The sequence below is a fragment of the Pseudopipra pipra genome, chromosome 2, assembly GCF_036250125.1.
Source record: "Pseudopipra pipra isolate bDixPip1 chromosome 2, bDixPip1.hap1, whole genome shotgun sequence".
In the NCBI taxonomy this organism is placed as follows: Eukaryota; Metazoa; Chordata; class Aves; order Passeriformes; family Pipridae; genus Pseudopipra; species Pseudopipra pipra.
Window position 1 is genome coordinate 40,138,996 of NC_087550.1, and position 27,493 is coordinate 40,166,488.

Genomic DNA, 27,493 nt, shown 5'->3' on the forward strand with positions numbered 1-27,493 from the left:
TTGACTTGAAAATATCCTAAAATCTGTTTACTTGGAAAGATGCACAGAAAAATTTTACTGGTGGTGCCATATGGAATAATTACAGTGACAGCCCTCAGAGGGGTAAAGCACTAGGATCTGTTTTGTACAGTCAGAGCAGTAAATTAATACCCCAAGGATTAACTCACCAAAGTCTGAAGTAATCAGTAGTGCAATAATTGTACCATAGACACGGAATTTTACCCAGCTAAGCTGTCACTGTCCTTCTGCCACACTGGATTGCTAATGGAATGCTGTCTGATAAGGAGGAACTGGGACAGGTTTAGCGTTTGACCGTATTCCAAGTGACCATGTTGACACAGGTATCTGATCAACACAGCATTTTGTATATTTATTTGTTACTTTGTATCAGTCTTTTTGTGGACCTGTAATGAAAATCCTTGTAAGTCTGTGAACGCTTTATAAGCTGTAATGACAAAATGAGTTTGTTTGTCATGTAATAGTTTGCCATATAAACACTGGCATTATTTAACCTTTCATTTTGTGGTGATTTCAGGCAACGTTCCCAGTGAGTCTGAGGAAAGTAAGACAACTTTGATCACCATGTATATGCTAACACTTTGTAGCAGAGCATTGTAGCATATGGAGTAAATCCTCACTTTCTTAGGAAGCAACATGTGTTGAAACACATTTAAACAAGGACAATGTTCTACATTGCTAAGTTCAAGACTAGAAATGAGCTTGTTATAGTAAGTGTGGTTAGTTCTTTTTATTTATTTATTTATTTTTAACAGTAGGAATGGTCTTTGTAAAGTCATGGAATAATTTTTATTATAGCTGAGAAAATGTTAGTAGCTAGTTAAGCAGATAGCTTTTTGAAATTTTAAATGCTGTATGAAAATTTACATTTTAACAGGATATTGGTCTGCAATTTTTAAAATACTGAGTATCAGAGACTACTTTAGTATGAAAATGAACTTTCTGTATGCACACAGAAACTTACAGAATATATGGGCATGTATAAATAAGCAGCAGAGCTAGAGAGCCTGTACTCTTCAAATGATGCAGACGATTTGCTTTCTTTATGTACTAAATGTACATTCTTATGCTGTGTACTAAAGTAGTTCCAATAAGCAATGCATTTATTTTTGCATCAGCTAAGCTACACTGTTTTGAAATAAAGCTATTTTTGTCTATAGAGACCTTAACTTTGATAATATATTAAATACAGTAAGATGAATATAGACACTCTGCTTTATAGTAAAGCTAAATTAATACTGAAAGTTTAACCTTCAGTGTACAGTGTACTGACTATTATTTTAGAAATTACTACTAATTTCTTTTTAAAACATGGCTCCACAAAAAAGGTTGCTAGTGCTGGGGAGGGCAGCAGAGGAGAAAAACACTTCCAGTCTAACATGAGTAAAATATTCAAACTCAGCATCTTTTTACCACTGTTATATCTACTTTAACAATTTTGATAAAGCGTTGGGGTCTTTTTGTTTGTTGTTTGCTGTTTTTATCCTCATTTTCTGAAAAGACTTAGTTGCTATTCTGTAACTTTTATATTCTTCATCAGTGCTTAGTTAACAAAAGCAGAAGTCAAATTCTGATGCCAACTGTGGACTAAAAAGTAGCATTCTGTAAAACATATCTATCATAAAGAATTATAGTGTTTCAAAATGATCCTTAGTTCATTTAAGTCCTCGTTTCCTTGTCGATTATTATAGGATGTGTTGGCTTCTGCTGTGGTTATGAGCCTACTGAGGTCAATGAGATGACATTGGTTCAATGTTCTTGGTACATTTAAGCAAGAAAGGACTGTTGGATTTGAGTAGTTTTCCTTGTAAACATATGTGCTATGTGAGGATGATTATTAAATCACTAAGACCTCATTATTTATAAAAGGTCTTGAGCAAATCACAGAAAAACCTCATGACCTGTGCTGCAGAAAGTTCTAGAAAGTCTTTTCTGATCCAACATTGAGAAACAGTGGCTTAAAATGAATACAAAACATATTTTTAGTGAAAGATGATTAACTGAACTTAAAAAAACAAAAAAAGTCCAACCACCTCTAGACTTGCAGAGAAAATATCACAGTCATATGACTTCCGATGTACTTTTGCTATATCATGCATAGCAAAAATAATTAAATGTTGTATGCTCCATACTTAATAGATGGAATATTGTTAAATTTTTCATGTGTCAGTGAAAATGGCAAAGATGGCTATTTCCACCAAGGACTGTTTTTACTGAGGGCCTGTACACAGATTTGAAACACTTATTTGAAGTCCTTTTATATAAAATCTGACTCATATAAAGTACCTAACTTCCAGGTGAATATATGAGAAACTCAGGAAATAATAAAATATATTTACACATAGGAGATACTTTGAAAATGCTTTGTCTGTTAAACTGAATCACACTTCGGAAGTCTAAGAAATGCAATCTGTTAGTTATAAAACTTGCACATACTAGTATATATTTTCCTTAGGCTTGTGGTCTCAAATAAATCTGATGCAATTTCAGCCTCCTACTTTGGCTTAATGTTTTTCCTGTCATAAGAAGATCTACCTGTATTTTAAACCCATTATGTACTTTGATAATGATGGCCTAAATTTAATGTAACCTATTTTTTGGGTTGCTCTGAATGTTTTATTTAGGTGTCTATATGGAATAAGTTTTCTTCTGATATACTCAAATCCAGCATTGTTTTTTAGCTGTAGCTCCTGTTTTTTGAAAAATCTTGAACTTCGGAAGAAGCTTATATCCACTTCTTGATAGGAAGAGGTACTTTCAGAATTCAGATATTGTCTACATGTAGTTCAGTATTTTACATGATATTGCGAGCATTTTTCTATTTCTTTTCAGAACATTTTAGTTTTCCTAAGACTTCTTGTGGAATCATTTTGGTCAGGGTTATTTGATTCTAATGTTGTTAATCGTACGACAAATTCTGATTATTCGTTATTTTTTCTTAACTTAATAAATCATGCTAACTTTGATACTTCTGGCAGAGAATCCAGTGCCATGGGGACAGACAGCCTGTGCCAGCCGCAGGGCTGTTGGTGGCACTGCTCTTTGCTCTCTTTTGCCTGCACAAAGTGGCTATGCATGCGCTGACTCAATAAGTTTGCCCTGACTCTCCTTGAAAGTAATTTAAAAATATATCTCAAAGGCAGTATATGCAGAAGATTTTGCACATGTTCAAAGCAAAGCATGTGATTGCATTCTTTAATTCCAAAGCGCCTTATGAAATGCAGGCAAATTATGGGAGTAAAAAATGGAAAGGAAATTACTTAGTGAGGTTCACAATACTCTATATAGACATAGTGGTGTGGGGTTTTTCCCCCAAAGTGCAGAATTAAAGTATGGATTAATTTTTCATTTTACCCCTTTCTCCAGAGACCAATTTTTTAAAATGGACAAAATCTACATATTATACTAGAAGATCTTCAGAATATTTTTTTTTAGCTCAGTGGTAGGATAAATACTGTGTAACAGTACCTAAATATTTGAGAAAAACTTTTTGCAGTAAATTTTCTATACAACACACGTAAATTGTTTACAAGCATGAACACAGTATGTGGGGACTAAACTAATTTAATATGCACCCTTCTTTCTCACATATATTTTTTGTGAGTATTTACAAAGCACAAACTCGTCGTTACTTTAGCCAAATGCCTTCTAATCCATGTACTCTGCTATGGAGGTGAAAATTGTCCAAATGCAAATAGAAACATCTGGATGACAGTAAATCATGAAATCCCATATTTCTCCCTCATCCTTCTGGAAGTGGCTTTAGTTCAGTCCGTTCCATACCATTCACATAAAGATTCTCTGAAGTGGTCCAGATTTCTTGGTGATCACTGTCATAAGTGAATATGTAGAGCTTTCCACAGAAAAATAGAACCCATAAACACAGATTTGCCAGAGCGGTGATGAAGAGACAGACAAGGAACTGACCTTCTGCCATCACTTTAGTAATTATAATTAGGTTTTTTGCTTGTTTTTTTAAACTCACCTCATCTGATATATACCTGTATTTACATGAATCAATTTTTGATTAACTGAAAGCCATCTACACTTTAGGAAAAAGCAGTAACCTTCATTAAAAAAGAAAAAGAGAATGCTAAGAAATGTTATCACAGAGGATGGTGGCTTTTAAAACAGGATAAAAAGGAAGATAGGGATGAAAAGATAGCAGAGGATTAAAACCAATAAGATTACTATCTTCTATTGACTTTATAGTTGTACTGGACACAAAAAAAAATACTAAAAATCAATAATAATTCAAAATAAACGAGGAGATAAAACAATTACAAATGATATTGTTTCAGTCTACTGTATCACCCATGTCTATTTTGGTGTATTACCAAGAAATTATATGAAGGTTGAAAATTGCAGTGTTCAAGCATTAGGAAGTTAAACACAAAGTATCTTATGGGGAATAAAAAACCACTTTATCATATGATTAGTAACTATCATAATGCTTAGTAGAAAGGTATCCTATAAATCTCTTGGATACAAATAGCATTCAAGAAATATTCTTCATACATTTCCTCTCTCTGTAATTAAGATCTTAAATCTCTGTACACACTCTTACTGCTGGCTCGTTGTTACAGCACACCCAAAAACCCTCATAATCTAACAGTTTAAATGAAGAGAGGAGTTTAACTTAGAAAAATTGAAGATAGCTAGAATATTAAAGCTAGATTTGGTCCTTAGATATTAAACAGGTAGAGTATGTGGAATGGTCTCTGAAGAAGCAGGATAATGATAAAGGTTTGAACAAGAGAAGTTACAGTTTGGAACTATGCTAATGAAAAAAAATCCAGAATTTCCTACTTGAAAGATTTTAGATCACATTGCTTATGAAGTTTAAATGAGACCAAGCCATACTGAAATGATTTGTGGGACCTATTGAGGATTTGCATGGTTTTACAAAGTGTAAATTAATTATAACCTATACATTTGGCTTTCTGATACAAGCTTTTAAGAGCTTTCAAAGTTTTCTGGAAGAATTGTGTCATTTGAAGTAAGTAATTAGGGCACCTAACAACTATGGATGAGATTTTTTTCCCCTGTAAGTTATGAGCAAAACAAAAATTTGGTGCAATGGATAAAAATAAAAGTACTTCAGTACTATAGTCACAGAAATATCTAGAGTATGCTATAGATACACTTCAACTTGCTCTGAAATGACTATTTCAGGTATGATAGCCATCTCTAAAGACCACAAGGACTGTAGCTTAAGCTATAAAACCCACAGGTAAATTTTCCCCACTGTCAGCTCTGTCACTTCAGAACTTCTGCACCCCAGTGCAATGCAAAAGGAGAGGCTGATGCTGAATCTGCTGCTCTTGGGAGCACCATGGGCATCAATGTACACCTCTTAGTGCTCATTTCTCTTCTGGATCTGACATCCATGCAGTGCTGAGAGTTATTGAGCTGAATTCTGTGGGACACATACACTTTTCCAGGAGCTAGAACAAAGGAATTGTTAATGCTTTGTAGGTGATCCCAAAATTATTGAGCAGGAATGTCTGTATTCATTTTGTTTTCACAAACTCAACTAAATGGCAGTATAAGAACCTTAATGTTTCCTGGCAACAAAAGCTCTGATCATGACTCTACACTAAATTTTGTTTTCATATGTTAAAATGAGCAAGTGATGGTTTTTGACTTTTAATTTTTCCATTAAAATTAATTTTCATAAAATCACAGTGGGATTGGGCAGGGATTTTTTTTCCTATGTGAGAAATAAAATATTTTAGGGAGATTGTTCTTAGTAAAATTTCTAGTTTGTCTAAGAGAAAATTCAGAGCTTCTCAAATGAAAAATGTGGAGGATTCAAAGAGACTGAAAAACACTCCTTGTTATCAAAATACGTCTTAAATATATGTTGTAGTATAGTGACTGTCTTCAGAGAAAATGGCCCAGGTGTAACTAATGACTTTTTTTGCTATTTTTCTATATGAGTTCCTTTATATTCTTGCAATTATCTTTGTATGGCACACACCGTATCAGTATCTGAATAGTTGGTCTATTATAATTTCTACTACAAAAGAAAAAATTTGAATTTCTATGCCCAGTAAACAAAACCAAACAGGATGAGTTCACCAGAACCTCTCTTGTGTTTTTTGATAAAAAATTTCCCACTGAAACAGGAGGCTTTGCGCTCAAAACTTTTCAGGTTATATGTATTTTGAAGCTACTGTATCAGAATATAGTTCTTTTACAATATCTGAAATACCCCATGTAATGTTCCCAGCCTTTACAGCAGATTGTACATGCCTTTAAAAGCTAATGTCAGGGGGTATGTTATGTCTATTATTATTTGACTTTTTCACTATAAGTTATTAATCTCAATAACAAATGCTTTTCAGAAAATAAACAGTATCCCATATTTCTCTCCATGGTGCAACTGCATTTATTATCACTTTTTTTTTCCTGATTTGCAAAAATGTAACTTAGGAAATAATTACAACCTGCAGCAAATAAAAGGAAAGTGGAGGACAGCTCTGATCCTTGGAAGAGCACACTGAGGTTTGAGAATACAAAGGTACCAAAGAACTGCTTGAAGAACAACAACATTTTTACCTCAAAAATGAATGTATAATCTCCATGAAATATGTAGCTGAAACTAATTGGGATATGGAAGACTTTGAAAGCTGCAAACAAAATTTACTACCTGGCTAGCACTAGCAATAGTACTGGCTCTACTAAAACTTTATGACATTCTTTTAAAACTGAATAAAGACATTTTACATTCTGCTTATTTATTAGCTATTTGCATCAGTACAATGGAGAGTAGTTCAGAAGTTTGAAGGGGAATATGCAGGTGATTCAATAATTCATGGCTCTGAATGATAGAACTAATAGAGCAACCTCCTGAAATGTCAGCATGCAGTGAGAAGCCTATTAATAAAAGGTCCTCTTTTTCACAAGGAAGTTAATTATTACTAAGAACAACAGAGTACAAATCTAAACATTTGAAGACAGTCAAGAATTCTTGAAAGACTTTTCTCTTGGTACATCTTAGGAAAATTCATGTTTCCAATTCAGCAAATGTTTATCTTTACTCCAGATAATGCTTGTATTGCCATATAGAAACCAAGGAGAGTTGCTGATCATGGATTCTCCATTTCCACTTGGATTACTAACTAGGAATCAGCAGACTTGGTTATGATCTTATCCTTTCTGTTTACCTACACCCAGGCATCACAAAGTAAAGTCAGAGTTTATGCCCATATCCTAGATACAGTTTTAAAAGAGCACACTTAATTTTGAAAGGTTCATAAACCAGAATAGTCATATACATAATGCATATATTTTTGTAACAACTAGACAAGCTGAAGATCAGTATTTAGGTTTTTTGTAGGTGAAAAATGAAAGTAAGCTAGCAGTTGACTGCAACTCCATGAAAAAGTAATAATGGCCACATGTAGTGCTATTATGATAGACTTGCAAAGTGGACAATAGCAATCATGAAGCAGTGGAAGAAATGCCAAATAGGCATCTAATCAAGGTTTCTCCCTTCATAGTCTCTGTGGAGTGTTCACATTACCAGTTGTGAGATGGGGAAAAAAAATTCTTAATCAGAAAAATGAATCATCTACTTTATGCCAGAAATGAAAATCCCAGTAAGTGTTTAAATTTTTCACAAATAAGTTTAAGTAGCAAACAGACTGTAACTGGCAACAGCTTCATATTCGAAAAGGTCAGATTCTCTGGTATGCTCAGGCTAATGAATCCATATGTGAGGTTTATGGCTGCTTTGAGTCACCAAAGCAGTGCTTTGCAACCAAAACACCTCAGTATCCCTTCCCTGATGCATGGGAAGTGCTGCTTATTTCACTCTTTTGCTACTTGCATCTAATCATAGACATTTTCCCCCCCACATAGGTCAGGCAGCCATTTAGATCACAGTTCCTTTTAGCATATCCAATACCTTCAGATACACAATTATTCCAGGTTGAGTTCAATTGAATGTTGTTGCTAAGCTTCCTGAGCAAAATTAATTATTTTTTTAATCCTGATTTTCATACCTTTTCTGTTTGGAATCTGTTGCCTTGGGTTTGGTATTTTTTTCCTAAACAAATGTAGCTACACTATGTAGTGGCCTTACCTCATGTCTTAAATTCCATGTTAATCAATATAAAACATATGGATTTGAAGCAACGGGGTGTAATTCTGCAGACATACAGCATAAGACAGTGTCAGGAGCACTTCCTAATAGCTGCTTAAATGGTAGGAACACAAAAATTATATAGGCAGTATAAGATGCTTTATGTTACTTGAAGCACAGAAATAGTTCTTTAAATTGCCATCCATTAACTTCCTGCAAAGTCTAAATCATAATTTAATTGATTTCTCATAAAACACAAAAATATTACAGTATGAACCAAATGCCAACTCTGTGAATTAGAAAACTCCAAGTAAATGAAAAATAAACAAGTATTAACAGAAAAAAAAGTTACACAATTTTAAATACAGAACTTTTTGTTAACTTTTCAGAATATTTTTATTTTTTGCTCATGCGGTTCTCTGCAAAGCCATCTGGATATGTTTGGAGGATATGGATACCTGGGTGCTCCTGTTCAGAATATACTGTAGCATTATGTGCACTACATTTTCATGGGAATTATTTTCCACTGTTAATATTTTCTGAGTAATTGCCAAAGAGTAGGAGATTATTCTCCTATTTCAAATCCTAGTATCTAGCTCTTCTTGGTTCTTTTAGTTGAATTTGGCAATTTCAGGCTTAGTGCTAATTAAAATTGACATTTTATTTCTACTCTCAAAAAGTCGTGGATTATTCCTAGCCTAATAAATATAATGGCCCAGACACATTGCCACTAACACCTCTGACCCAACTCTCCTTCCTCCAGGACAGGTTAGCCTATCAAGAATGGACCCTGGTACTAGGCTTTATCTTATAGCGCAGTAATTGTCATGGGCAAAATTGTCTCAGGAGGATGCTCAGAAGCAGTATGAATGCAAGTATATAAATGTGTAGCCTCAAGCTTATGTCAGACTAATAAATATATATGTTCCATATGGCTACTTCCATGTGATACTGAAGAGTGAAAGAGTCACTATAAATGCAACCAGTATCTAGAAAATGGCTAGAGCCAGCATTGCCAGCTCTAACAGTGTTTTTGCTAGGGGTGAGGATTATAGCACCGGTATTCATCCCTTCTGTTCCACTCAGCTTGGTACAGTGGACTTGACTAAAGACCTCAGAGACAACTCATGGAAAATGAATTAAACAGGAAAGGAATATGCAGAATGTGTAAAATCCCAAGTTTTTCAAGATTTTTGCTGGTCTCAGCCCTGAAGATGAATAAGAATGTATTGGAGAATAAGTTCATCCTCTCAATGGCTTTCTGAAGTGTCTGTGAAGACTCAGACTCATGTTCAGGAAGCCATGAAAAGCCTGCCAGTGAGTTTTCCAACCTGACTTTGACAGTGATGATGCTGTCATACACAATTAAAGATGGAAATTATATTAACATTTTGAGGACTTGAATATATTTTTAAATAGGATTACATAATAAATAATATTCTGTTACCTAGATATCTCTAAACTGGCAAAATCTTCTCAGATGCTTGAGATGCACCATTTATCTCACCTAATTTTAGACATAGAGAGTGTAGAAATCTGAGTTCATCTAGACTTTTTCTTGGAGAATTGAAGAAAATAATTGAGAGTAGCACTTCCAGAAGGCAAGTCACCTGACTGATTTTATACTTTGAAATAACAATTTGAAACAATGTATCACTACACGTATATAAACTAAAGATATATAAACGCCAGCAAAGATATTAAGCATTTTGATTGATCATTGTACTTTACCTATACTATGCTGATTATAAATATTCCTTCTGAAAGACAGAAAAAGGAAGGGAAGAGAAGGAATAGAGAAAATTATGGAGAACATTTTGAAATTTTTTTTGATATTGAACCACTTCTCTGTTCAGTCAAGAAATTTTGACTGACTTGACCAATAATAATTGTGAAAACAATATTGGTTTTCACTGAAAATCTCCATAATATAGAAAATTTTATACTTTTCCTAATTTTCCTTAATGTTCTTAGAATTTTATCTGGTACAATAAAAACTATTCTCATTTAGGATCAGAAAATTTCAATATTGCATTCGGGTTACTTTAACATAAAATAAGGCCAAGTGTACAGCTAAATCATGCGTTTTTACTCTGCATTATTATGGATTTTCAGTGTTGCTTTTGACAAAACTTGATTAAATGAATTGTATATGAAGAAAACCCCAAAATTACATTTTGATGATAAACAGTTAAACAGTTAATAAATGTTCCTCAGGTGTAATGAATTATGAATTCATCTGATTTATAAACAGAATTTCTTCTAAATCATAAAGAGAAACTATAATTAATGCTAGTATTGACATGGGAAAAAACCCTCACCAATATGCTAATGATCTTGTAACACTGGCCTAATGCACATATGATTTTTGCTCTGGAGCACCTTAACTTCCAAAATGAAAACTTCACTGCAAGGCAACTTCCAGTTTAATTTATTGATTACAATAAATTTCCCCAAAATGTTTGTGATGCACAATATGTTGTGGCATACAGAATAAAGGAATAAATGATTTCAGACATAGAAGTTCCTTAAACAGTGTTATTTTGTGATTCACAAATAAAGACAGTCAATATGGTTCTAATGCTTTAGTGTATGTGATATTATTCAGTCTATAGTATGGACCCAACATATAATTTGCTTACAATGCAAACCCAACTTCTGATTTTAATTAAGAGAGAGAAACACCTGTTATGTATTACTAACCACCAGAGCCACAAATCATTATTAACCATGTACTACCAATAGGAAATCTGAGAAAATTAAAAGAGTTGCAACTGCAAATGCTTCTGGGTTTTGGTGGCTGGTGATTTTGTGGCTTTTTGTTTGGCAGGTTTTATTTACTGTTATTTATTTATCCAAAGTTTCTATTACTGAAGAAAATATTTTGTTTATTGTTTATCATGGAGCAAAATAATTCAAGTAACAATTGCATAAACTGCCCTAACGTTCTGACTCAGGGGAGCTTAAATCCCCTGAGGAAAGGGACTGTCACGAAGACCTCTGCACTTCGTGATATGATGTGGTGAAGCGAACCTTTGTCCCAGTTATCGCAGTACACGGGAGAGAGACCTTCACTTGGAGTAGAAGGACTGAGAGGGGTGAGAGGAGACCCCTCTTGTAATGTAGTGTGTAAATGCATTTTATGCGGAATGTCTATTTGTTGTATTAATCCACACTACTGAACCTTAGGAACTGTTCCTGAGTAGAATCACTGAGAATGGCTCTTGCTTTTGTTTCTATGCTATAGTTAAATCTAGAGTATAAACCCTGATTTCACCAGAATGGGGCAACACTGATCTAAGCTGGTAGCAGCCTTTAGAAGTAATAAAATTCAATTAACTGCATTGAAAAAATTTCTGATTCCAAATCATGTCCGTCTGAAATTTAATTGTATGACTTTTTTCACCAGTATCACCAGCAATCTGATAGGTGCAAATGAAAATAGAGATATTGTAGTGTGTGGTAGATTATGGAAGGAAGGGAAACTCCTGTGCTCAGGCATTGTGTACTTTCCACCTAGGTGTACGTCGTGAACAGCACTCAGTTTGGGCATTACTGAGTTCAGATGTTCCTATTCTATGCATATACACAATGCTTTTCCCTCTGATTCAAATATAAGCAAAGAAAAAGAAACTTCTAAATAATAGATATGTTTTAGATAATTGGTGACTTAGCTGATAAACCTGTGAATTATGATCCTGTCTATTCTCAAAAGTAAAGCATATATGCTTGTTATCCAATTAATAAATCTCATTTTAGTAACTATGGTTTTTTTCTAAAATTATTATGTCATAAATATGTAAGCCAATGCCTTCTTCATTTTAGACATTCCAAAAATTGAACGGGAGGGGCCTGTGTAAAACTCAATTGCACAGCTGGTAAATTTGGTAGATAATATGTGTCAAAGCCTAGTTTGTGATTTTAACATGGTGCTGAGTATTCAGTAAGTAAAGTTATGTTTGAACTCACCCTGAGACAGTCTTGTAGAGTACTCTTTTCACATTTGGTATGAGAACAACCAGAGACCTGTTCTAAGTTGCATCCATCACTGATGTCCCCTGGCTACAGCAAAAGTTGGGAAGGATTCGAGCTTTAGCAAGAAATCATCATGACATTATCCATCCACTTTCTTTCAGAAGTGCCACCACCATTAACAGCAAGGAGTGTCATTGGATCTTATGGCATGCTCTATGACATCAAAGAGAAACACAGAAATTATATTGCTACGGGCACTATACACTAGTAAGGTATGGCAAACTGTTTTGCGTAAAGCACTAGATCATCTGTTTTGAAATTCATTGCATCAGAAGAACACCATCTCTTTCCCAAACAACTATGTATTTCAGCATCTGAAATTCAGTGCCTGTATTTCAGTACCAAATCTCAGGTAGAAAAACCAGGTAATTGAGAGGTTCTCCTTTCATTTAAAGGAGTGCGACCTTTGGCTGTTAGGCACATTTAAAACTACATTTTTTCTATCAGTCACTGAGTCATGCAAAGACCAAGAAATAAAGTCAGGACTTTGTTTTAAAATTTTTGTCTTGCCTCTGACAGGCAATATGTAGTCTCTACTTACCCTGAAGTGTTTTGGAAGGGGTAAGAAGTGTTTACCAAAGAAGAAATAGATCCGTGACCGCCTAAACTCAACCTTTCCACCACTGACCTCTATCATAATTTCAAAATCCTAGCCCAATAAGTCTTTTTATTAATAACAAAATGCAGGATTCATCTTAAAGAATGGAAGCATCTACATTGCTAATGTCCAACATTAAAGAAATCTGTTCATGTACTCAAGTTGAATACAACCATACTATTTTAGATCTCATTCAGGGAGATAATAGAGAAGTTCTCTTCCTTACATCTGGTTTGAATATGCCCACTTTTAGTTTAAAACCATTATCTAATGTCTTTTGCATTTCTATGAGATACAGTATACTGAACTTGGGGTACCGTTTGTTTTCTTCCTCTGAAATATCCCTAGGCATAAAATATCTTGTTAAACATACCAAATAAATATATTTTCCAGAGAAAGATACTATTTTTCCACAGTGAAAGTTATGTAATTCTTTGCTTCTAGTGTAATATGTCTATTGCACGAGGAAACTAAAATAGTAACATTTTTTCAAAAAATTGAAAAAGGAGGTTTTCTATTCAGAAAATAATATTTCTAAAGCAAGAAATTTTTGCTGACTGGACTGAATTTCTGCACAGAATAATAAAGAAGGATCCCCCATTTCTTATCTCAGTATCTGTAGTAGGTTTTACTGACTATCTGCAAAACTCCATTTAGACAGACATTTCTATTTTTTTTTAACAAACATCTCACTGCTTAGAAACATGTTGGTAACATCTGGTAAAATTTTCCTAAATTATGTGTTATAAGTTTTGTTATCATTTCTTTTTTTGTTTTGTTTTGGCTTTTTTTCTCAATTTTCTGAACAGAGTAAAATGCTTCATTAACCACACCTTGAAGAAAGGTGTCATTCTTGGAAGCAGATAAAAGTAGTCAGGTGACTGTCCCTCTAATCTTGTTTCAGATTCAGAATATTAGGAAGCTGCAAGGATACTTCATTTTTCAAACACAGTTTCAATCTCTCCTGCTCTTTTTTTTTTTATTATTGTTAATTGATTTTTTCTGGACTACTGGAAGAACTCCCAGTCTCTAATAATTAAAAAGCTATTACAAATAAAAAACCCAGAAGCCTTGCTTGGTATTTTTTCCAAACTCAAAATTTTACTACCTAATAACCACTAATGTTCCAAAATATTGAATAAAGGGAATTTGTTAAAGATGCATTCAACAGCAATCCTTTCAGTTCAAAATTTCATCGTCTTGTATCCTGGTTATTCTGGACTTCAGAAGAGAAGAATGAAAGTCTTTAGGGATAGAGGACTAAGAAAAATAAATATATTTTTTAAAATAGTACAGCTTATGTGTTTTCTCAGTTTTATCTCCCAAATATGCATGGCTTCCTAATTGCCACTGAGGACTGCATCTAGAACCTTCTGATTTTTAAAAGAATCTTTGCTTTACATACTATTAAAGAAACAGTGGCTATTTTCAGAAGTATGAGTGCCTGACAGACACTATTTGCTGAGGTTGCACAGGATTCTTCTTGCTCAGAACACAGTAACTGAGGAATAACTGTCCCTGGAACTGGTTGAGCTTCAAAAAGTTAAGAATCTGAAGGAGACAGACAGAAGCTAGACTTACTTAGGCACAGAGACAAGACTTTTGTTGGGTGTTGAATTAATAAATCTTTTAATATGTTTGTTTGGTGATTCCCAGAAATAATAAATTGTAGATGATGTTTACTTTGACTGCAGCTGTAAAGTGCTTCTTTTCTGTTTCCTAGAGGAATTAGATGATATCTACATGTGCTAAGTGAAAACTAAACATATCTAACACAGCAAAATCACAGTGGTTTCTTGTTTATTGATTTCTTTTACAATTTCAGAAAAGAATTTAAAAGTAACATCTGTGATGACAAAATAATAAAGAATGCAATTTCAGGAAAAAGTCTCTTTTAATTTGAATAAAATAGCACATTGATTGTAGACTTTTCTATAAACTGGGGTATTCCTGATACACTGAAAGGAAGATAAGTAGATATCATATGCAGAATTTATTACATTACCATTAAAAATTGAAGCTTTTGACTAATAGAGACAAAAATATTTTCTTATATGTAAAAGCACTGATACAATAAAACTAGGAAAAGCAGTGTTGCTTGGAAATATTACCATATATACTTGCTGATAAATTAAGCAGTGATCACTTTACCTCACCTAGTTCCAGTACAATGCTTTTTCTTGTTTCTTGGAAGAAAACTAAGTGATGAAAAGGAATGTCAAAAGCCATACTAAACATTAACTTCTCCATTTTTCTTAGCTTGATCTTGCACATGTTGAAGCTGAAAAATCAAAGAAATCAAATTAAGTTGAAGCAGGACTTTGTGCTTGGTTGACCATGGTTGGATGCTGGGTGCCTCACAAAGCTGCTCTATCTCTCCCCTCCTCTGCTGGACAGATGAGAGAAAATATAGCTAAAAGTTCATGGGTTGAGATAAGGACAGGGAGATCACACTCACCAGTTCCTGTCATGGCCAAAACAGACTCAGTCTGGGGAAATTAGCTTACTTTATTACCAATTAAATGAGATGAGAGTAATGAGGGAAAAAAACCCCCAAGCCTTAAAAACACCTTCCACCCACCCCTCCCTTCTTCCCAGGCTCAATTTCACTCCTGGTTTCTCTACTTCTCCCCACCAGTGGCACAGAGGATTGGGAAATGGGGGCTATGAAAAGTTCATGATGTCTCTGCCACTCCTTCCTCCTCAGAGGGAGAACTCCTCGCAGTCTTCTCCTGCTGGGTTCCCTCCTATGGCAGACAGTATTCCATGGGCTTTTCTAACGTGAGTCCTTCCCACAAACTGCTGCAGTGTGGATCCCTTCCACGGGATGCAGCTTTTCAGGAACAGGCTGCTCCAATGTGGGTCCCCCATGGGGTCACAGGTCCTGCCAGCAAACGTGCTCCAGTGTGGGCTCTTCTCTCCACAGGGACAAAGGTCTTGCCAGGAGCCTGCTGCAGTGCAGTCTTCCCTTGGGGATCACACATTCTGGATATGCATCTGGTCTGGTGTGGGGTCCTCCACAGGCTACAGGTGGATCTCTGCTGCACTGTGCACCTCCATGGGCTGCAGGGGCACAGTTGCCTCACTTTGGTCTTCAATCACTACAGGCTACAGAGGAATCTCTGCCCTGGAACCTGGAGCACCTCCTCTCCCTCCTTGTTCACTAAGCTCAGTGTCTGCCGAATTGATCCTCTCACATATTCTCACTTCTCTCTGTCAATTCCTGTTCTGCAGAAGTTTTTTCCCCTCTTCTTAAATGTGTTATCCCAGGCGAGCTACTGCCATTGCTGATGGGTTCAACCTTGGCCAGCAGTAGGTCTTTCTTGGAGCCAGCTGGCATTGGCTCCATTGGACATGGAGGAAGCTTCTGGCAGCATCTCACAGAAGCCACCCCCATTGTCCCCCCAGTACCAAAACCTTGCCACCCAAACCCAGTACACACTTCAGCAGTGCTTTGTTGTAACCATGCTGGTCCCAGCAGGTACTTAGACTAAGGTTTTTACTACATAAATTTATAGAATTATATAATGGTTTGGTTTGGAAGGGACCCTGAAGATCATCTAGTTCCAACCCCCCTACCATGGGCCTCAATACCTTCCACTAGACCAGCTTGCTCAAAGCCTCATCCAACCTGGTCTTGAAGACTTTTCCCTAACTTTCCTTTTATCACCAACATACCTATAGAAGCTTGTCTTGTTGCCCTTGATGTGTCTGGTCAGTTGTAATTCTATTGGGGCTTTAGCTTTCCTAAACTGATCCAAGAAAAAGCACTTGGAGATGCACTTGAGACAGCTATCAAAATCCATTTATGAAATTAGGAGTGAAGGCACATTATAGACTGAGGTTATAGGTTTGTAGGATAAATAGGTCTAGGAACCTTATGTAGGAGGTCATCTTGCCATAGATGGCAAGCGGACTGTGAAATGATGGAACATTTAAAAAAACATTGCAATGTCCGGAGTGGTATTAATGGAAGTTTAAATATCCAAGCTAAGAGTGGAAAATATAAATGAAAGGAAATAAGACTGAAGGTATGTCTGCGGATGTGGCACATAATTGATTTTTAACTGAATCTGTGCATCAACTAAAAGGGAAGGAAATAATAATGCCTCTGGTATTAAGTAATGCTGTCAAAGACATACAGTTAAATAAGTTTGCACTGCAAATGGATAAAGGGATAGAAATTCAAAGAGGAGACTATTTGTTCATGATTTTTGTAACTTGAAATGTAAGAATATCATCACAGTTTTAGAAAAAAAAAATTGAGAAAATTCATTGTTTGTATGCTCATTTGTACTTACTGCCTAGGTAATTAATATGTCCTACTTAGAGGTAAGGCTCACATGGCTGCAGCCTAAGGTCCCTGCTCGCTCATATTGGTTTAAAATGACTAATGTCAAGAGCAAGGCAAGAGAACAATAATTATTAAGTAGAGATTGATGTTAGTCACCCATACCAACAACTGTAGGCAAATCTCTCTTTAAACTTTGAGGATTAACCCTGAGTGGCATGTCCTACTCAAAGGAGGACTCTCCCCCCACATTCCAGATCCCGTACTGCCACATGTCCTGTGGCACTCTTACCATGTCTTATCCTTTCTCTTGTTTTCCTTTTCTTCTTCCTTGGGAACAATTTCAACAGAGCAGAAATTCTGACAGATCTCTTCTTCCACTTCTAAGCTGCAAGTTTTGCTGTTCTGTTCCAGGGACTTAGGTTAACTCATCCCCAGGGCCAGATCTAGACTTCTACTTGGACAGATACACTATTTAGTCAGGTTTCATGAGTCGAACTTGGCTGAATGAGCAGAAGAAAATGATTAGGTTTGGCATCCCAGGAATTGTAATTTCAGCTTCTACCTTTCACTGCAGCACTAAAAATTCAGCCCAGCTCCCATGATAATCAAGCTGACATAAATTGCAGCTATTATGGAATTCAAGCTAGCATTTTGGGGTGTGTTCAGGAACCAGATTAAGGGCACTCTTGAGAAAAACTTTTAACTGAAATTTCAGAACAGACAGAATTTAGAAAAGAACAAATAGATGATAGAAACAAAAGAAGTTACAAGCAAACAAGGAAAATTATTCACAGTTAACCACACCTTACTCATAAAAAGATGCTGGGATATTTATTGAACTGTAAATAAATCCCATGCATTCAAAGGGAATTCTGTGTCATCATAAAATTAAATATTCAATCTCATATAGATATTTCAAATATGTTGGCTGAGATTTCTAAATCCAGTGTCCGTAAGAGATTGAAATAAAGGGAGACTATTTACAATCTCGAGATATTTATTCTTCTCCTTTATACTATGCCACATAAGAATGTTGAGAGTTAATTAAATAAGAACCAGAGCAGTGCCCGACGGCTTTTGGAGTGTTAAACTAAGCCTGAATAGTGTTAAAGGTCATTAGTTTTAATGAAATCATCAACCCAATACCCTCTGCAGAACTTGTTTTCTGTTTAGCAATTGTGTTTTATGTAGAGTCTGTGCTGATTACTAGTAATAACCAACTTATTTCCTTCAATAAATATGCTTTCATGGCAGTAATAATAGAGTCTACCAACCCCTTTTCAAGGGATTTTTTTTATCTCTAAGTCAAGTGGATAAAATATTTCTGCCATTTTCTTGATGTTTCCCACAGCATGGCCCAGATGCGAGGCTGTTCTTTGAAAATGCACTGCTTAACATTTTGTAATGCTCTTCAGAGGGTCAAGTAACCACAGTGGAACTTGAGATGTTTAGGGGTATTATTGACTTAAGTTAATTCTGACTAGAAAGCCTTTGTTTTTCTTCTTCAGGTCTGGGGAGAGGAAAATCATGGAACTAGTACAGCAGAAGTAACAGATGCCATTAATTGCACAGAAAAGTTTCTGTTCCTCAGGAAATAGCTGTTTCAGGTTGTTCCCAGAATTCTTAATACACTGTTATCTATTATTTTAATCCTATCCTGTGAAATAGTCTTCAATACTAAACCGCCTAATGTGTATATTTGTGGCTCTTTGTCAGTCCTTGATTGTTTCTACACAGTGTAAAAGCACATTCTCAGCAGGAATCCCACCGGGGCATGGAGTATTGTACATATAATTGCTAAATATTGCAATTACCCTCCAGCCATTGGTACTTTATCTAAATATTCGCTACTATTCAGTCAAGGGTGTTTGCCTCATAGACAGTTTGTCTATGGGGAAAGCATTATAATCAAATGAAATAAAGAAGAGCATAGGTGAAATGTCTATGTAAGCAGTAATGTATTGGCACAAAATAATTATTCAGTCAAATCAAACAAACCTTAATATTGTTAATCCAGTAATTTGTATCCTCACAGGGACTGAATTGTTGTTTTTCTTCCAGCCAAAAAGCTACAGGTTCAATTTTAGCTGACAATACTAAAAATTTCTGTTGGTCTTAGAGAAGAATGTGCTTACAGAACGTTCATGTCACAATTTGAAATACAGGTACAATAACTCTTTTCTCATTGTGGCATATGATTAAGCCTGTTTATACATCTATATCCATTGCATTTCATTCCAACAGACTTTATTGTAGAAATTCCTTTCTTAAAAGACCAGAGGGCTTACAACAACAACAACAACAACGACAACAACAACAAAAAGCCTGGCAGTAGACTTATTATTTTGGAGTATCCTATGTCTTTCAGTGACACAAGTTGTACAGGCACATTCTGTGTGTGGAGATCTGAATAGTTTATAAGCAAATGCCTAATGAATCCAGAAAATTATTTCTTACAAGCCGTGAACTCGTCATCCTAAATCACTATTTTCTAACTGCATTAACACAATTTGAACTACCCCCCACTGCTTGGTTATAATGATTAAATTTTCATTTGAAAAACTACAGTGTAGTTTGAACCTTTTGGCCCAAGAGAGCCAAACCAACATCTGCAAGCCTGCAATTCAGCATGGAAACCTGACTGCAGATATCTCTGTGAAAGTTAATCACCTGTTACTCAATTCCAAATAAACAATGGCATTTCATAAATATTTAAGATGGGCTTTTTAAAGTTAGGAAACTGGCACTATGTGCTAAATATGTACATTAAAAACCATATTGTTTTCCCATGGCTTAAGGCATCCATTACCACTAATGCAATACCCAGAAGTTGTGAATCTAGGTTGCTTTTGTGAAGACATGACACTTTGAACATTGATACTAGAAAATATTTCAGCCAGAACTACAATAAATAAATAAAATCAGATGCTTGCTAAATCATCAGATGTTATCATAGTAGCTTGCCTGGAGCATATATGTGATCAACCGATTATAAGAACATCATGATGCAATCTAGTAAGCTATCAAACTCAATGCTAATGAGGGGGAAAATCATACGTCATATGGCATCTGAGAAAAAGAGAAAACTATGTGAAATTAGTGCTTGAGCAGACCAGTGGGGTGAGCAGATTATGTTCTAGCTGATGTTTGTGGTAGATTGTAATTTTAATTAGAATATGCTATGCTTCAATTGTCTTTTCCTAACTGAAGATCTGTATCTAACCCTGCTAATCCCAGCAATGATATCCTACAAACTGGTTAATAAAGGCTGTATCTATGGAAATGCATTTTCAGATTCTTTCGTGGTATCAGTAAGTTATGACAGAAAGTTGTACTGCTTGTCAGGAAGCACTGAGAAATACAGCAAGTGTTTAATACGGAAAGCAAAAGAAAAATATTCCAGGGTCTTCAAAAAATAGCCTCAAAAATGGCATAAGTGGCTCACTACTGAATTTCATGTAACACTTAAATACTTATTTTTTTCCTGTGTCTAAAAGGTTCAATCCATCAACTGTGCTGAAGCAGCACTCTATGGTCTTAGTTAACCTCAAATCTAAAAGTACTTAGGTTGATTCTACAGCCTCTCTTCTCAGAAAGGAAGCTGATGTTTTCTTCAGCCCTATTAAATACGCTTATTTTTTTGAAGGCTCTATAGACATCTGTCAAAGTCATTCAATCTAGACAAAATCATTGATAAACTGGGGAACAGAACTCAGGAGACACAAATAAGAGGTGACCCACTCTAGACACTGCCACCAAGTGGGAATAGGCTTTTTTAATAAGAATTCTTCTTCACTGCTAGATCTATACTTGGAAAGTGTCTGCATGAAACAAGTCTGTGCACCAGTCTTTAGTGGGCTGAGTTGGACAGAAAAGCACATACACAGTGGGTAATTTCTGTAAAGGCCTGTATTCCTACGTGTCACTACCGGAAAGTCGCAGGTTACATGAGAGGTAATCCAACCTTTGCAGTTCCCTAGTTCTCTGAGATCTCTCCCATGCATGAGGAGAGCAGTGCCTTGGCCCTTGTTAATCTTTGTGATATCATCCCTGCCATGACAGCATCTCTCTGGCTAGCTCTGCTTGATGTGGCTGGCAATGTACTTAAATGTGAGTTATTGAAATGGAAGTAGAATTCAAATAAAAGCATGAAATCTTGATCCTCCAATTACTAAAATAAATTATGACTGCTCTAGGATAAGTGTAACATGATGTGAATTAAATGCTATGTCACTGAGCATTTATTAGCCAAACAGATGTTTTTCCTTGCAGTAGAACTTGTGTTAATAAGCACATGTAAAAAGAAAATAAAAACTATGCTCACCTGTACTGATCCTGACAGGAGCCCTGACCCTTTCAAAAGATAGCTGAAACTGGTGGAGCTGATTTTGTGGCTCTCTTATTTCCTCATTTTCAAAGGAAGATTGTGAGAGGAAAAATATTCTGAAAACTGAAAAACAGAACTGTCTAAAGGCGAGGATCCTCTTACAAACTTTATATAGCAGGAAACCAAAGAAATTTCCTTTTTTCAGGACTGACATCTTATGACATTACTGAGGGAAAATGAGAGTGTTTATGCAGCTGTTACGCAAAAAAAATAAGACTTTCAAAATATTTTATTTTTCAGCATAAGTAAAAATTGCTATAGGAAGGAAGCAATTTTCTATGATGTTATAGGATGAAGAAATGTTGGAATTATGTGAAAATAGCTATAGTTATGAAAGTTTTTGTTCTGAGACAACATTCAGACACAATTTTTACCTTTCCTATAAAGCAAAATTATGAAAAGCATATTTGGCAAGTGAATCAAAAGAGTGTTTTTATAGAATTAAAAGATTTACTACCTTGTTTATTTTTAATTTGTAGAGAGATACATATATGTTCAAAACAATTTTCTTAAAAAAAATTGTGGAAAAGCAACAAATTTGGTAATTTTTATGCCCTTTGTTGCCATTTAGTTCAAATAGAGTTGGTTTCATACATTTATGATTAAATAATTAAGGATTGCGGTTAAAAAAATATTTTCTTTTCCAGCATGAACTGTATGATACCAGCTCTTTAACTCTTCCTTTTGGTCCATTATGTAGAATATAGACTAGAAAATGGAGAAACACAGGAGAATACTGAGGTTTCTGTTAGAACAGACATTCTGATGTCCGGGGAAAATTAATAAAGGTGCTAGTAAGCAGTTCAGTTCTGCATAAATCCTAAAATGCCATGTTTTCCAAAAGAGCTCATGATTTGTGTACAGCAAATTATAAATAAAATCAGAAAATCTTTTAAAAGGTGTGAAAGAAGGTGCTTGTCGACACAAAATTGCTGTAGACAGAAAGAAATGCTGTTATCCACTTCTTGGTGAAGGAACTGGCAAGTAACTAATTCAAAAGTAGATATTCAATTTGACCAGAATTTGACTAAATCTGCTTAGGCATGACAGATCATTCCTTCTGAAAATATATTACAGACTACTTTATATAATTACTTCTTTTGGGTTTAAAACCCATATGATAAATGACAGAATATTTAACTCTTCATAAGAAAGTCAATAGCTCAGTAGGGTCTATGCAGGGACTGATGAACTTTTTGTGGATCATGGCCCCTTACAACACTGTGTTTTTGTAGCAGTTTTAACTTCTCCACCAATTGGAAGAAGTAGGCAATATGAGCTTTTACTCTTACATCCCATGCAAATAGTTATAGAAGATAATGAGAAGATTATTATTTGCAAATTTCACAAAAATCTGGATCAAAACTACTGAGACACAACTTTTATCTTCATAGCCATGGCAAATATTCAGTAGAGTCCACAAACTTCAAAATAATTTGTAAAGGGAATGTCATAAGTTTAGCATTACCATAGGTTCAACATGAATACTGGACCTAGTCCTATCAGTGTTACTTGCTATAAGTTTGTGAAGAGAGCTGAGGTAAGCATGAAGCTTATTTTTGCAGGTTTTGGGGGTTTATTTATTTATTTATCCATTTTATTTATATTTTGTCTTTATATTTTTCCAGAAGCTTATTTGGGTTTTTTTTGGAAAGTATAGAAGGATTATACTAGCAGAATTTGAACAATTACCCACTGCTGTTGCAATCACCTAAAAATGTTTAGTGAATGTCATTTCTCTGTTGAAAATTACAATATTTCAGAATTTTTAGATGCTATATAGCAGAATAAAATGTAAAAGCTTCAATTCAACTATGAAACAAACAAAAAATTTTGTTCATTAATTTTTTGGTTCAGTTTAAATCATTTGCCTATATGAAATACCATATTGTATATAGTGATATAATATAAAACATTAAATACAAGATACACTTGCATGTGTCGTCATTTTTATCCAATCGACAAATTAACATATTGATCTTGAAAAAAATCCATTTAGATGAAGAAAAAACTGTTACCCTGGAAAACACTGAACTATCTATTGAGGATTGTAATTTCCATCACACTTTAAAGAAAAAAGAAAATACAAAAAGAATTCTTTTTTTTTTTTGTGCTAATGTGTCCAGCACATTAAGAATAACCTCCTAATCTTTGAAAACTATTAGTGTAAAAAGAAAACTTGCCACCATGCCATGCCAGTTGGAGGCACTCACTGACATAAGAGATTCTGTAGATAAAACACATGTGAACTGAGCCACTGAGCAATTAATATTTAAGCAGAGTAACCTGCTGATCACTTAGTACGTGATTTAATTTGCTCAGAAAGGGCATATTTTAGAACAAGCATTTTGAAGATGATTTTTACTAAATCATTTATTTTAATAGCTGTTTAGCAGGAAGTTATATAGATTTACCAATGTTAGAATTGTTTTAGCCACTAGCAACAAGATGATAATATTGAAAGTTAATTTGGGGCTCTGGATCTATTATTTGCAACTCTAATTACTTGCCTTAGTGAGCAAAGCAGCCTGAGGAAAATAAACTGGAATAGCATCACATCATGAGACTGAAATGATAGAAGCTCCAGGCTAAGTGATCTGAGGCGTTGCCACTTGCAGAAAGACTTTCTGTTATAGGTCTTTGCTTAAAGTGTATTTTGTCTTCTGAAGATTTTTTTATATCAAAGCTCTGTTTGATTTCATGACATCGTTTTCAATAATTTCCTAGGAAATAAGCTTTTTTTTCATCCGTTTGGCCTCCCTTCTCACCCAGTGATTCTGATTTGAAGAGGTAATAAGAAAAAAGGAAAATTCCCTTTGAAAATATCACTTGAACTGCTTTAATAACTCCTTTGCCCCAGAATGAATATTGAGTTGTGCTGCTCATATGCAGGGGGAAGGGTTCTGCCAATTAAATGGAGCCCATTGTTATTCCACAGTGTCTCATTTTTGTGCAGTGATCTTCTAAAGAAATAGGCAAAGAGAGACTGTTTAGTACTAATGATGGTTTCTGAGGAAATAGGATGTCCTTTTACCTACTATGTCATTGCAATATAAAAGATCATGCAGAACATTCCATTTTGTGCTAATTCAAAATAGAAATATGTGCCTTTATAAATGAGACCACTATGTGTAGCTTTATTTTGATGTGTAGTATGACATAAACTAAAACGCTAATGTATCTGCAGTTTCATTTATGATTTGCTCCTAAAACTCTGCTACCAATATACACAGTAAATACAAAGTAGCCTTTACATGCTCCTAGGCTTCCAATGCCTTGCTTAAACTATAGAATGGAATTTAATTAAAGCCCCTACTTACTTCAATAAGAGAAGCCTTGTCAGTGTAATTGATTCTTGGTCAAAGTAATATTGATTGGATAAAAGCAAATCCATTTCTTTCCCAACAATTAAAACATTTAAATAGGCTCTGTCTCCCTCTTGATAAAAGGACATGAAACCACAGTCATCTGCCCCTCTGGCTGATGTTGTTCGTTAGCAAATGAGTTAATGTACATTTATATTAGTACTCCTCTTGTTTTATTATAAAATTCTACTAGATTAATGTCTCTAATATCCATCTATTAAAACCTAGAGAGTCCTATAAAAAGTCCTTACTATATTCTGGTGTAAAAATATATGTTTCAAATATATGTTTTTATTTCTGGGTTTGAGTCTGTACTGAGTGCTTTTAGTTCCCACAGTGAATATTAAACTCTGTGAAGGGTGTTGAGCACTGCAGAATTACTGCTTACTTAAATAGTTTAAAAATTATTGAAATACCATCTTTCAGAAATCTAATTTATTTGTGGAGAACTATTTTAGCAGTTTTAAAGTCTGAAAATCTTCTCTCTGAATCTTCCACTAAGTGTATCCCAATGAAACCTGCATGGAAATTTCTATCTTTAACTTATCACTTCTGTTTGAGGTCTACTATGTCTTTCTAAGTCTTCTAAAAAGAAAAAAAAAAAGACTTCTAAGATTTCTGAGAACTCCGTTTACCTACCAGAATAAGATAAAAGTGAACAGTATTACACCTAAGGTCCATGTAAGTCTCTATTCTGTCTCCAGCAGCAGCCAATACATGTTCAGAAGTGCAATGTAAGAAATAGCACATGTAGAGTGCTACTTCCCAGTGTAATATTTTCTCAGTGGTCTCTGATATGGTCCTCCATGGGCTGCAGGGTTAAAAACTTCTTCCCCTTTGTCTTCTCCACAGGCTTCAGGGGAGCCTCTGCTCTGCTACCTGGATTGCCTCCTCCCCATACTTCTTCACTGATCTTGGTGTCTGCAGGGCTATTTCTCTCATATTTTTCACTTATTTTTCACAGCTGCTGCACAGCATTTTTACCCTTTCTTAAATAAGTTATCACAGAAGCACCATCGGTGTCACTGGTGGGGTCACCTTTGACCAGAGGTGGATCTGTGGGAACCACCTGTGTCTGATGTGGGAACAAACACCAGCTGCTGTCTTGTTACAGAGGCCACCTCTACAGCCTCCCCACTACCAAGACATCGCCATGTAAACCCAATACAGACAAATAATTACACCTGTAATTTTCTAATATCTACATGTATTTGCAAAACCCTTTTAAGGTAGTGGCACTGGGAAAGGGATGCCACTGAAACTATATCTAATCCTGGGGCTTACTGCTTCTGGACATGGAAACAAACACATCTGCATTAAAAAAAATATAACTACCTTATAACCAAATACAAATCTGAGAGAAAGGATACCAGAAGCTCTATAAAGCTCTTTGAGCCCTGTTGGTAGTAGCTTCTGACCTGAGACTGGAAGCTCTGCCAGACTGGAGTCCACCTTTTGCTATCACTTATGACAGACACATGTAGAAGCAAATTAAAGGATATATGACATCAGTTTTTAAAACTATTACAGGCAGATAGTGGAATGAGAAAAGATCCTAACAAGAAATAAAAAGTATTTCATTACATTCTTTCTTGTAGTTGAGAACTCATGACGTACTGTTTGCCTGCTGAAATACACTACAGTCATTGTATTCAGGACTGCTGGAGAAAATGTGCCTTTTTCATGCAGTCTGACTGACAGTCATTACAGAAAAAACAAAAAAAAAGAACTGAATACTTCTGTTTTCATGCTTATATCTATGTTTATCCTCTTTTGGGTATGTGCAATCACAGGAAAGTGACTGGGAATGGCCATATGTCTGTGTAACAAAATTTCTAGACATGAGCATCACATTGGCAATGCTGTAGAAACTAATTCTAACTTCTTGTTTTGTTTGTTTGTTGCGTTTTTTTGGGGTTTCTTCCATTTTGTATTACCTTAGGATGATAAAGTAATTAGTCTTACTTCTGGTTATCAGTCTGTTTGTTTTTACATAATAGTGTAATCATAGGGTTTGTGTAAAATAATGCTACAAGCTATGGGGGGAAGCATGGGTTTGTATTTTAAGTTTACTATGTATGATCTAGTTACAATTTCAGAGGTATAAAATACATGTTGTGTTTTGATAAAAGGAATCAGCCACTTTTTTCAATGTTAACACTGATGTGTTAAATGTCTAGGCTTTTAAAAATTGAAACTTTCTCAGCTACTGTAGTAAATTATTTTTTCTTTCTAAGCAGTTACTTCATCCTGTTTGCCTGAATGTCATTGACCTTGTAGCTCCATTTGAAATTCTAGAAGAAAAGAAAGCTCAAGTATTATGATTTTGTTTCCTCTCTCTGATTTACACAACACTCAATTTATATAGAAAATAAAAATAAAATTTCTTAGTTCTAATTTTGTATACAACATAAAAGTTCTTCCTTCACTGTGTTGGTACAAACTACATCAGCTCAAATATTCTGCAAATCCTGTACTGCAATCAGTCAGCTGAGATCTTTTTCAGCAAAACAGATGAAATTGTTGAAAGCTTGGGTAAGACAGACTATTGTTGTCCATTATACTACTGAGTAAGTACAGACAAGTCACAAGAAGGAAGTTATGTGAAACTATTTTTTCTTAGAATAATTTTATGAATCCCTCCTACCTAGTCATGAGTTTTCTATATTTTAACCAGCATTATGTAAATAAAGAAAAGTTAAAC

At 35.1% G+C, this 27,493-nt stretch overlaps 1 protein-coding gene across 7 annotated transcripts in view; it reads left to right on the forward strand.

The window, feature by feature from the left end:
• CNTN5 (contactin 5) overlaps positions 1-27,493 on the forward strand; it is a 605,150-nt gene that overhangs the window by 106,956 nt on the left and 470,701 nt on the right. The window lies entirely within an intron of this gene.